The sequence below is a fragment of the Corapipo altera genome, unplaced genomic scaffold (assembly GCF_003945725.1).
Source record: "Corapipo altera isolate COAL_440 unplaced genomic scaffold, ASM394572v1 2b, whole genome shotgun sequence".
Taxonomy (NCBI): Eukaryota; Metazoa; Chordata; class Aves; order Passeriformes; family Pipridae; genus Corapipo; species Corapipo altera.
In genome coordinates, this window is record NW_020884874.1 from 18375699 (window position 1) to 18388751 (window position 13053).

The 13053-nt window shown below is 37.4% G+C and overlaps 1 protein-coding gene across 1 annotated transcript in view; it reads left to right on the forward strand.

The window, feature by feature from the left end:
• Positions 1 to 13053, forward strand: part of TMEM200A (transmembrane protein 200A) — a 52575-nt gene that overhangs the window by 667 nt on the left and 38855 nt on the right. The window lies entirely within an intron of this gene.

Here is a 13053-nt window from a genome sequence, read left to right on the forward strand (position 1 = left end):
CGGCTAGACATAAGCTTACTAGTGAGACAGACTTTGAAACAAAAGTACTGCAAACATTTCGAGTGCATGACAGATACTCCTCATATCCTATTAACATAACCATTGTTAGGATTTGCGCTTGAATTCAATACGTGTGCAGCTGTTCCGCAGATCTGGAATTGCAGTAGCTGTATTTACTTGGCACTTAATAGTCTTATTGAATGCAGTGGTTATGAAAAATAAAAAGGGTTTTACTGTTCAAAGGCAAAAGTATCCAGACAAAAGTATTCCTTTAATGTAGCATTCTGTATAACATGAACTACAAAATAACCTGTAGCAATGTAGCGGATTTGCAGTTCATAATGCTTTTAGGACATGAGGACTATATTGTTAATAAAATTCTGTCAGCGAAGATTTTGTCTTTTCTGGCTTATCCTGATGCTAGATCAGTGCACTGTTTTTTTTCTTTGTGCTTTTCTTTGGTGCTTCCAATCCATGTGATGGAAACCAAGTGTCCAGATAGGAAGAAACAGTGCATTTTCTTTCTTTTAGTTATTTTAATCCTGCTTTGTAGAAAGTGGGGGGAACAAAACCCCAACATTTAAACCAGAAAATTATATTTCTATTGAACGTAACTTAAATTCCTTGATAATGAAGCCAAAGGGTCTTTCAAGTTTGGCACAATTTAGTGTACTTCTTGTGTTGCCAGGAAATGTACTTCTAGCTAAATACTTGTTAGAAGATAATTGTAAGATAATTTTTAGTAACTCAAAACATGAGTTACAATTAGATTTTTGTCCTGAGAACAGAAAAAGTCCTCATGGAAAAAGATACGTGGTACTTAAATAGTAATTTGGAAAATAAAAGCATATATAATTTATATTTTGTTGGCATGGAAACATGTTTTATTTGTTGCTCCTTTGTTGGCTTGCAACAATGATCCAAATGAAAGTTGGAAAAGGACTACCGATGGAAGAGTTCAACATACTATAATTATTTTATTCTATGTACAGAAATGGTTTTGCCCAATACAGTCTTGCTGGAATTGGAACAGAGCTTCAATTTTATGGAAGCTCTGTAATCAGATTATAAAAGGTGGGCTGTTTGAATCTAATTCTGTGAAGTATGGGCTAAGCAAGCTCTGCTCTGACAAAGACTGAAATGTATGCTTACTCTTAAGCAGGTAAGTAGTTGCAACTTCCATCCCTAGTGATCACCTATGGTGCAAGTTCATTACACATGGCAATAGGTCCTGGTAACTTCAGTGAAACTATTCACTGCCTTAACTGCACTGCTGAACCTTTCCTGGACCAAGCTGTCTTTCAGCGTGCTCTGCTTCCACTTCCTTGAATGCTGGCCATACAAAAAAAAAAAAAATACCTGTGCTGTGCGGAGGTGCTCACCTCAGCCACGTCTCATGGGTTGTATATTCTCTCTTGACTCATACCTCTCAGAAGGGGAAAATGAAAAGTGAAAATTGGTTAAGGAGTAAATTACATCAATGGAACAGCAGAAGGCGACTGCTACTTCTTGTGCTTCGTTCAGTATATTTTAGGAGCCAGAAATCTGAAATGCTGCAAATCAGTAAAACTTCCATTAAAATTACTGAAACCAGACAAAGTTATGATATAAAAAATATGAAATGTAAAGGTTGTTGTCGTGATAGTTTTCTTTTTCTTTTCTTTTTTTTTTTTCTTGTGTTAAACAGAAGAATCCTGTCGATCTTGTCTATGATAGTGGTAGAGAATGTATCAGAAGAGGAACTTTGTGTCCTAGCTAGTAATGATGCCTTCATTTGATTTGGTGCCATTATGCTTTATAAACAAATCAGTTACTTTTAATCTATGTTTGACCTCATGATACTGGAACAAAGGGGGCAATTGCAAATAATTTTCTAGTGTGCAGCATTACAGAGTAAAAGTATGATTAACTTGTGAAAACGTAGGTGTCTCATGCCAGTTTAAACACCGTAAGGTGTTTCAGACCTCTCTATGAGGCTGGCAAACAGAGTCGAAGGAGAACACTTCTGGAAAGGCAACTGAAGACCAGGTAGGATATCCTACTAGATAGTTGCGCTCCAGTTCTGCTTACAAGCCTTTAAGAAAACTTCATTCTGTTCTCTGAAACCTTGTTGTTAAGAATTCTGATGCTGCAGTATGATGAATATGGGAAGAAATCCCTTACTATCAGGACTTAAGAAGTCCATTGTCAATGCCCATTTATCAGCAGAATCTCTGTATTACTTCCTGTGCTGCTAACTGGAGATTGTCTTTGAGTAACCCAAAAATACTAATGAATAGCTTAAAAGTTAAAAATCTTCTTAGAAAAGTTTATATATTTTAAAACACAGACTTGTGTTCACTCTCCAAGCCCACTAGAAGTAAATGGAAATTGCAGACAGTGCTTGAGTTAGTGCTTTAGTGTTAGTTAGTACTTTAGTTTTATAATAAAAATACTGTATCTTTACTGGATAACACATAAGAACCTAATTACCCAGAGATTGTGTGGGTTAAGTGGACTGTTGATCACATGGAAAGGTGAAATGCTGGCAACGTCAGTGAATTAAACTACTGGACGGGTGTTTTACACAGCTGTCATTCTTTCCACTAGTTTTACTAGCTCCTGAGTGTCCACCATTTGTGGAGTGCGTGAGAATAAGCGCTGTTCTCAACGTCCATGCTGGGGCTTCGGTCTAACTGTAGAGCAAGATGTTGTTACCCTCTTCCATCATTAACCATTTCCATATAAGATAATTCCCTGCCAGGTGTATATATGTAACTGTTTCTCAGATAGGTGAATCTCCCCAGAAGCGTCTTAAGTGACCTGATGACAGAACTAAGTACTGAAATACTCACATTATACTGGTCTTTTAGTATAAATTAAATTACATTTTCCTTCCCAAACTTTCTTAAGGATCAGTGATTTTAAACTTCATAATTCTGCCTGGATGCCTTTTCTTAAAAATTCTCTTTTTTGCACAGGTAGCCAAATGAGATGGATAACCTGTAGTACAGAGCTACTTGAAGTTTTTTATCTGCAGCAGTAGCAGAACCTGTTTGTATCACTCAATTTTCTTATTTTGGTCTTTTGCTGACAAATATTATGAAGAGCACTTGATGTTTTTTGAAAATAGTTCTATGTCCAGAAGACCTGGTAAGGAAGGATGTTTTTCTTCAGTCATTTCCTCTATTCATCTCTTTTTCTAGCTGAGGAAAATAGTTGTTCTTTTTTCTCTGTGTTTTAGTGCCTAAAAATGTGTGACAGGGAGGGGCAGGGCCGCCTAATCCAAACTGGGCATCTGAGGAGCATTGCAAATGAGATGTAATGATATAGCAGAGATTTTCACGAAAAAAAGACTGGTAAAAAATAAAGCAATATGCTACCTTTTTCTGTATAAAGGCTCTGAAAAGTTTTATGAGAACTGTAAATGGTTGTCACTCTACTCTTTCGTGTCTGCTTATATCAACATCTTGTTAATATTTATATACCACTGGAATTTTAGTCAATTGTTCCTTTTGTTGGAAATATGACTATTTTCGTCCAATTAAAATAAGCAGAAACAAAGGAGATGTTTCTCTGCATTGTCTTTTAATTTTTCATCACTAAGCTCAGTGATGAAACTCTTAACTGAATCAGAGAAACTAGGATTTTGTCACTTCAGTGAAATATGCCTTAGATACATACAGATACATTTAGATACAATAATAAATTTTAAAAATCACAACAGATGTGAAATATAGCATAGGTTACTTTTCATAGAAAGTAGTTTAAAGACAACTAGAACGGAAGAGGAAAAATCCCTTTTTATATTAATTTGTTTTTTCTAGTTGCTGTTTGACAAATACAGTTGGACTGAGCATCTCAGCGCTACGGTTTTAAAACCTATCACTAAAAAGTGCTAAAATTTGAATCTGTTGAAACTGCATACTTCTGTATTCACTCTGGCTGTGAGGAAGGACACTTTCAGCAAAGAGTTGATGCAGTTGGGTGCTAATAGCCTGTGAGTTCTGGGAAGTGGTTAGTGGCACTTAATTCTTTAACTCTAAGTAGTAGATGTTTGTGGTTTGATACCTGAGAATCTGTAGCATTAGCTCGAAGAGGGGGTATGAGATCAAAACAAGGTCTTTAGAGCTTTTCAATAGTAGTCACACTATTTTTTTCCAATAAAAGGTGGAATTCCAAAAGTAATTTTAATTTTTGTCAATTTAAACCACCATCAAAGCATATTAAATAGAAGGCTGTTAAAAGTGTCACTTACTATATTGAAGTTGATGTGATAGTGGTAACAGTAATATAATATTTTTTCACCTTCTCCATCTGAATGTGTCTGAATAAGTTGCTCTGCTTATCTGTAATCAGTAGCACATTGTTGAAAAACAAGTTTGTATCTAATAAATTTTATCACTTTCATTTTGCTATGTATTAAATGAAAAAAAAAAAGTGCTATTACTTGTCCAGCCATGTAGTTCCACGTGTAAAATTGCTTCTCAATGCACTGGAGTTTTTTCTCTCCTTTGTGTAATTCAAAGTAACAAAGGCATACTGCATATTAAAATGCAGAGCAAATATACAAAAAAGTATGTTGTGATTAAAAAACATTCTAGTTACTCAATTTTTGTTTGCCATTATTAAAAATCTTCCACTTATCATTTGTTAGGATTAGGTGCCTGAGAAACTACAGATAAATGAATAGATATAAAGAGTTGTTAGGATATTAAACCATCTTCCTGCATACTGGAAAACTCTTAATCAAGAATTACACTGTATTGGTAGTGCTTGTCTTTCCTTATACAAGTCGGCAGGATTGTCTAGGAAGTGTATTCTAACCTAGCAATCAACTTGATCCCATATTTTTCGATCCTCTCTCTGCACAAGCACGATCTCTTTCTCTTACTCAGATATGCAATTTGGCATATATTGACATTGTAATGAGATGTACAATTAACATATTCCTTCATGATAAGGGATGAAAGCAGCCTCTTATATTGGGACAGCATTTTGCTGCAGTGAATAAGCTTTCCCAAGGAAGTGTTTCTTGGACCACACAGTGTACAGAACAGCTGCTCTAGCTTCTGTCTTTTGTGTGATCTTGAGCTAGACAAACTTGGTGTGTAAGGTATGAGGCAGCCTGCTGGACTCAGAAAAAGAGATTCACTGTGGAACTCTACTTTCTAGAAATATGGATGTCATGGTAGGGTTGTTGGAGGTCAACTGAATAAACCTGATAGAGTGTCTGAGACTTGGCAGATGTGTACTTCTTGCTATAAATTATTGTGTATTTAACAGTTGGCTTGTTTCACCTGAGGTATGAGTATATTTTTGTAGGAAGAATTAAATGACAGATAACACACAAAAAAAGAACAAGGAAGAAAGCAGAAGTGAAGGGAAAGTGGAAGAAAGAGCAAAAGACAATAGGGAAATATTGAAGACAGAAAAAATGAAGGCAGAAAAAAGATGAAATATAATAAGTTGCATTTCTAAAGATGAGTGATGTTCAAGATTCAGTGTGGTAAATGGAAATAAACTCTAATAATTAAGAGAATAGTAAGACCAAAAGATATGGTGGTATTTCCTTTTTGCAGCATTCACATCTTTTGACTCTGGAAAATGAAGAAATTAATTCTTGTTTCCCTGAGATGCATTTTAAATGATTTGTCTTTGTTGTGTACCAAAGTACGATGCTCTGCAAAAATGATGTTAAACACTTCTTACAGAAGATACACTGTAAGTAGATCAGTTCAAACAGACATATGAAAGGAAAGTGAGCTATGAAGTACAGTTTGCTTAGAGAGATAGAAAGTGCATTTTGAAGTACTTGAAAGTTAGGTAAACTGTTGTTTCCATTTGCAAACAGACTAATATTCTGAACCCAGTAGTTATCACCATGCAGATCAGTGTAGTTTGTCATTGTCTCACAGAAGACTAGTGAGCACAATAAGCAAACAGGGACTTCCTGTTAGTGGATAATTAAGTGTTATTTATCATGAGTACTTAGTTCCCACACACAGATTTTTCTTTCTGATATATTTTTGCTATATCTGTGTTAGAAAAGTAATGAGGCTAAGACCTGTCTTTTGGCCATGAGGTCAGCCAGAGTGGTCTGGCTCTGTGTGGGTGTTAAACTGTCTTTGAGATGTTCAAATCCAAAGTGACTGGTTGGAATGAGCTTCTGGACTGAACCAGCTAAATTCCTGAGAGGGCGCTAGCTGACCTCGACCACAAATGTCCCTGGCATCCTTTTTGTAGCATGAAAGAGACATGGTGGAATCCCACTCCCTGGGCCTGTGCCCGGGTACACCAACCAGTACTAAGCATGAGATTCGTTACTTGTTAGAGTGTTTTTCCTTCTCACCCCAAACAATCTTATTACAGTGATCATAATATACACAGATTTGAAATAGAAGTAGTATATTAAAAGCTATATTTGGCGACCATTGTCTGTTCTAATTACATTAGAAGAAATCTGATGTCAGTTTGTTATCACAATTGTAACTTCAGTATTATGGAAACTGGAATTTGGAACACTGTGTTTGGATACACAAAATATGTGGAGTTGGTGGAACATACTGGGACACCAAGAAAGTGGCCGCCTTTTGGCCAAGAAGACCAATGGAATCCTGGGGTGCATTAGGAAGAGCATTGCCAGCAGGTTGAGGGAGGTGATCCTACCCCTCTACTCAGCCCTAGTAAGGCCACATGTAGAATACTGTGTCCAGTTCTGGGCTGCTGAGGACAAGAGAGACATGCAGATCCTGGAGTGGATCCAGCAGCGGGCAGTGAGGATGACTGGGGGACTGGAGCATCTTACTTATGAGGAAAGTCTGAGGGAGGTGGGCCTGTTCAGCCTCAAGAAGAGATGACTGAGAGGGGACCTCATTAATGTGTATAAATACCTAAAAGGTCGTGCCAAGAAGATGGAGCTAGGCTCTTCTCCGTGGTGCAAACCACTAGGACAAGAGGCAATAGGCAGAACCTGTTGCACAGAAAGTTCCACCTGAACATGAGGAAGAACTTCTTTACTGTATGGGTGACTGTGCACTGGAACAGATTGCCCAGAGAGATTGTGGAGTTTCCCTCACTGGAGATATTCAAGAACTATCTGGATGCAATCCTTTGCAATGTGCTCTAGGATGACCCTGCTTGAATAGGGAGGTTGGACCAGATGATCCACTGTGGTCCCTTCCAGTCTGACTGATTCTGTGACCATACTCCCAAATGAATTACAAGAGATTTACCAAACAAGCAGAAAACTTGCACACAAAATAAACCTCTAGCTGGCAGTTCCTTAATGTCACAATTATTGGCCTGGTACAAAAATGGCCAACAAATATTAATAATAAACATCAAGAGGCCCAACAGACTCTTCTTGGGAAGTACTGACTTGCCTATTAATGCAATTTATAGACTCTAGAACAGTAGAATCACTTTGCATTAATTCAGTACCAAAGTTATTTCCCCACACTCTTCCTATGACCCCTACGAAGTATTTGCTTTGCTCTTTGCCAGGAAGACATTTCTTCTCAAATTTCTTTGCAGACGCCTATTCTGAATTTATTGCCATTCTTCTACTAATTCAATTTTATTCTCTGAGAACATGGCCTCAATTGGTGCCCATGGTGGAATATCTGCAAAGTCCTGCATACATTGCTGGAACACAGTTCAATGGATTTTATTATATTATAAAGACACGAGTCACTGTTTTCCAATCCAAGCTTGCAACCAAAGTACATACCAATTAAATTACACACAGAAGCATTTATTGGTAAAGGACTGGCAATGTTGTGTTTTGCAGAATGGCAGTTTGTAATTTTTTTATTGTCAACTGGCTGTACAGTTGACATAGTAATGAAAATAGATTGTAGGTGAGGCTGTAATTATTTTTAATTTTAGTTCTTAATCTTGTGAATTTTTTAATTCAGTTAGATTGTGTTTGTTTGCTTGGGTTTTCCCTTTGGAATTTAGAGATTATAACTAGATGGCATTATATACATTATGTAATTCCTGTAAAAGAGGTAAAGTTGGAATTAGACTATGAGAGGCTGGGCCGAGATGAAGTAGTATAGCTTTCTGTTAATGTTTTCTTGTGCTGCCTTTATAGTGTACAAGTATGTTATTATATATTGGGAAAAAGTTCTCCACCAAAAGGGTTGTCAAGCATTGTTACAGGCTGCTAAGGGAAGTGGCTGAGTCACCATCCCTGGAGGTTTTTAAAAGACATGTAGATGTGGCACATAAGGGCATGGTTTAGTGGTGGACTTGGCAGTGCTAAGATAATGGTTGGACTCATGATCTTGGAGGTGTTTTCCAATCTAAATGATTCTCTGACTTCGTGACATGTGACAGTTCTGGTTTATCCTGCTGTCTCCGAAGAATTTTCAGAGTATCAGATCTTTGCTTTTACAACCATTTTTGTCAGTGTGCACATTACTAGGTATTTTCCCTGTATTAGGGAAGGCAAAGTCCAAAGGGAGAACCTGGAGCAAAAAATGGTCTGTGTGAACCTTAGTTTCTGCAGTCCTTCTTTCCAGAGTTCAGACCTAGTCTCAGGGAAAACTCTTTATCTCTTACACAGAATATTCTGATTGTTACTAGACATGATTTCACTTTGAAGAAGCCTTGTCATCTGTGGTTTTCAAGTTTGCACTTAGGAGGTAATTTTCAGCCCAGAATATTAAGTGCTTTGGAAATAGGCACAACACATTGCTTAAAACTCCTTAAGAAGCCAATATCATTATCACTGTCAGGTTAAATATGCTTTTGTTAAGCCCTGTGATTGGAGAGGTGGACTTCAGAATTCAGTTTTGAGCTTTCTTTCCTAATCTATTTATTCTCACTTTACATTTGAAGAAGCCTGCTGTGGAAATGGGGAAGAAAAAGGAAGGGAAGGACGGTCTACTACAGCAGACTATGAATTTAGATGGGGGAAGTGAGAGAGGCTGGTTAAACTAGTCTGGAAAAGAGATAGCCCTTGGAGAGGGTGGTGATGTTATGGAAATTTGGATTGGAAGATTTTTCTGATGAGTCATGCGCTCTGAATTAGTTGAGGATGTTGCCCCTCAACAGTGAGACTGTGCGTGGGAATACCCATATATCCAGAAGTACTTGGCTGAAACTCTTACAGGACTCAGACGCTTGTGGCTTCTCAGGTTAGACCTGATGCTTGGAGATCTGGGTAATGTTTATTATGTGGATTCTTCTATTGCTTATATTAATAGTCTCGTTGTGCCTAATCACCTGGATTTGATTCAGTAACACACATTCAGTAGCTCTGTGTTGCACAGAAAACTCATACAAACTCTGACATGGTTTATTATACTTCTGTAAAAAACTGTAGGTTATGACAGCTTACTCCTTGACAATTGCCAGACTGTGAATATAATGATGTTATGAAAGCAGAATGAAGATAGAAAGATAGGTCAGTAGTACAGTAACAATCACAAACATCAATTATTCTATAGAGGCAAGACTATATTTTTGCAAATAATCTCTTAGTTAAGTTGTAGGGAGGCTCTTATCTGAGTAACTGGAAGAAGTGGGTCTTAGGTAGTGTGACTAGAAGTACATGTGGCATTAATATTATAATGCTGTTTTCCTTCTTGTCTTTCAGTAAATCCACAAGGAATGATGAGGCCAGGTGTTGGCATTTGTCAAGGTTAACAATTTAGAAGAGAAAGAACATGGTAGGGATAACACTCAGGTCTTCAGCAGTGGCAGCAGAGGCTCTGACATAGAGAAGTAAAAAGGCCCTGAAAAAGGGATCTGATCTGCTGTTGTGTCAGCTGTTCTCCAGAGGTTTGTGCCTTTTGAACTCTTTGCAAAGACTCAAATTAAAATCTTATGTGGCAACAACTGCGTTGCTCTAAAAGATTGTCCTCAGCATGGTCGTATGCATGTTTGTACTGCTTCTTGTCTGCTTTTTGACCATATTTGTGTCTTTTAGACTGTGATGTACTGAGTGATGTGCTGTGGGTAGTGTGTCCTGGGGGTATGTTCTAGCCAAGCTCCAGCCCACATAGGCTGGTTCACAATATGAAAGGTAGACAGAGAGGGGACAGGTATTCGCAGAGGTTGCTAACATAAGCCTAAAGTTCAGGTTCTCAAGATTTTTTATCAAGATCTTGAAGCAGTTTGTTTTCGAATGGTGAGAGTTTGAGCATGGACCTTGAAGTTAAAGTGCAGGGCAGGTTTCTACAATTTCTGTGCCTAAAATCCCATCTTGATAGGAAATTACTGTCTCAGACAGAAACAACGAGACGGATGATGCAGAAAATGTCTACAGATCCTACTTTATACATTTCTTACTGTTTTAGATGTGATGAGGTTGAGATTTGGTCAAAACAATAGAAATGGTTGGAAAAGCATTTAAAATCACTTTCACATACATCACATGTAAAAACCATGTGGCTGTGATTAAACAAGCTCATTGTGTGGATGACTGTTGCTGAGCACAACTTGCTTTAAACAGATTTTTCAGAATGATTATCAGTCATCATGATCAAACTGTAAAACCAGAAAATATGAGCCACAGCAGAAATCTGAAAAACAGCCAGAGAAACCATCCTGGATTTCTTCAAAACCCAAAAGATTATACAGCTTCATGTTATGGCTTTGTGAGAATGATAAAACTGAAGTTGATGAATGACTTGTGTTAATAATTTTATATTTGGCTTGTTTTTTAGTTTTCAGGATACTTTATTGTAAAACTTTTTTATTGCTCATTCTCGGTATGGGTTTTGTTTGTTTGTACAGACTGCATATTTATAGCGCAGCAACTCTCCACAGTCTGTCTGGATAGCTCTTGAAGAAGGAGCATGAAAAAAGCATGGCTATGTAGCCAAGCTAGTATTGCATTATTATCTGAATCTACTATGGCTCCTCTGGCTGTTATGACAGTAATTTCTGTTTTTCTGAAGCAAACCTGCCTTTTCCATATATGAGTGTGTACATTACACACACACACACACACACACACACACACATATAGTGTATATAAATCTTGGGAGGAGAGTGGGGAGTTTATGGAACTATTGCCCCTGTTTTTGTAAAAAAAAAAAAAAAAATCAGGTAGTGGATTTGCTTCATGTGGAAGCTTTTATGCACTGGTTTTGTTGTGTGCTTCAAGAAGCACCTTAATGCCACAGCCCTACTTTATAATATGAACCCAAGCCACCCCTGTATTGTATAGATACAGACAAGATACCAGAGTGTAGTATAATGTGTAAGAATCCTGTGGTCATGATGTTATACGAGAGATTTAATAATTGTTGACTTAGTCCATCTCTATGTCAAATAGTCCTTTAAATCCCTCAGTTTTTTGTGTTCATGCAATGCTCTCTTCTCTCTTTGTAGTGTAGGAGATCCATCCTCTCCTTTGCTTCATTTTTCCCTTTTTGCTTTTTTCCTACATCAGAGCAGCAAATGCTTCAGGAATCAAATGGTATTTAGATTTGCTTATATCTAGGGTGCAGACAGCCAGGAACTGCATATTGGACCACTGAATGACTTCTAAAAAGTTAATTTTTAGAGTTGTATAAATTAAACAAGTCAGCAGAGATAGAAGAATTTGGATTCTCTGCTATTGTTTACTCACATTTTACATGAGTATAAATTCTCAATTTTAATGGAAGTTTTAATATATGTCACAAAACTGGTGGAGGGTTAGATGCAAGTCAAAAATTGTCTTTTCCTGCTGTGAGCTCAGGAATGCAGTAGAAAGATTGAATTATTCTTGTTTGCTTACTTTTGCACTGGTAGTATCATGAAAGCCTGACTATGTGAAATCAAAGGCAGAATTCCTGTGTATTTCAACAAGGTTAGATTTCATTTGGTATGTTAGGTAGTCATGGGCCTAAGTGCTGGTTCTTCTTACATGGCCCAAAAATGTCAAAGATGTTTTCTGTAAATCATGCCTTTATTACACAAACGAGCCAAAACAGCTCTCAGCAGCTAGAAGGGTTTTAGTTCAAAGCCATGACAATCAGTTTCAGCTAATAAGCTGCCATCCTGGAAACCCCCAAAGCCTTCCAGAATGTGCTTTCTGCAAAGAAGACACTCTAGTTTATTTTGGTTGTTGTTGTTTTAATGTCCCTGAATATATGCTTCTATCAGCTGGATTTTAAAATGTCTATCTTCTAAATTTCTAAATGATATGTCTAACATGCCTGAGTAGAATGGAAGGGAAGAGATTTTTTCAATCTAATTTCTTTTATTATTTATTATTTTAATATTATGTTATATTATACAGAATATTATGAAAGCATATGATAAGTTCATTAAGTTAATCAAGATATTGAGATGATTTTTTTTATTATTGATATTCAAACTCTTAATGGAATCATAACAGGGAATATGTCTCTTGCAGTCCAGGAGAAACACTTTTTACAGAACTTTTAGAAATGCCTTAGCACAGGTATGAAATACTTTCTGAGGCCAGTAAATTCCAGGAGGTCTGATGTTCATTCTGAAAAAAAAAAAAAAAAGACCATTCATGAAAACCCATATCCCTCACTTCAAAAATAGGAGTCAAATTTCAGTAACCTTTATGTCCCAGTGTGCTTAAATAGTAAGACTGGAGTTGTAGCAAAGGTTATATAAATGTGTTGAGAATTTACTTTCTTGCTGCAGGTTTTGCAACCCCATTTGCTGTGAATGGGAAACACTAATTTTCTGCCTGTAACTATGGTCTGACCTGCTGGTTTGTGTGACATAAGGCTGTGAGAGCAAGAGGCCTGTGCCTAATAAGGCCCCTCTCAGAATACACTCTGATAGCTATTGGCTGCCTTTTGTGGGAAACCTGTTGAGTTCTTTCATCTACTCAGTAGTGTTCGTTGATCCAGAAAAACACCCTTCCTCCCAGGTTCAGATGTGAAGAGAAGTGACTGAGTGTGCTTCCACTGACACAGAATCACTGGGGGCTGAACTGCCAGGCTGAGGTCTTCATATTCTTTGCCATAGGTCAGAGTTTCAGCAGCTGCCAAGGCAAATTTGGGCTTGCTGTGAATACTGGTGTTCTTAAAGTTGCTTAAGTGGTGTAAAACCTGTTGAATTCCTGTGCTGAATCGTAATTGAAACATT